The sequence below is a fragment of the Etheostoma spectabile genome, unplaced genomic scaffold (assembly GCF_008692095.1).
Source record: "Etheostoma spectabile isolate EspeVRDwgs_2016 unplaced genomic scaffold, UIUC_Espe_1.0 scaffold376, whole genome shotgun sequence".
NCBI classification, from domain to species: domain Eukaryota; kingdom Metazoa; phylum Chordata; class Actinopteri; order Perciformes; family Percidae; genus Etheostoma; species Etheostoma spectabile.
In genome coordinates, this window is record NW_022605594.1 from 137,248 (window position 1) to 137,591 (window position 344).

Below are 344 nucleotides of genomic sequence, written 5' to 3' on the forward strand. Positions count from 1 at the left end.
GTTGTCAATTGTGAGAGAAAAACTGTCTGTTTTGGAAAGAGTGGCTTTAGTGCCAATGAAGACAACCTCAGTTTTATTACTGTTTAATTTGAGGAAGTTTTGGGTGAGCCAGGTTTTTATTTCAGAGATGCAATCTGAAGAAGTGGGCGTGAGAGTGGACGAGGTTTGTTGTGGAGAGGGGTCCATCGGCGTAAAACATGGAAGTGAAGTTCATTTGCGGAAGATATTTGCCACGGGAAGCCGGTAAATGATGAAGATAGGGGCCCCAAACAGAGCCCTGGGGCACCCTGGAAGTGACGGGGATGAAATGGATTTACAGGACTTGAGTTAATGATCTGGTGCGT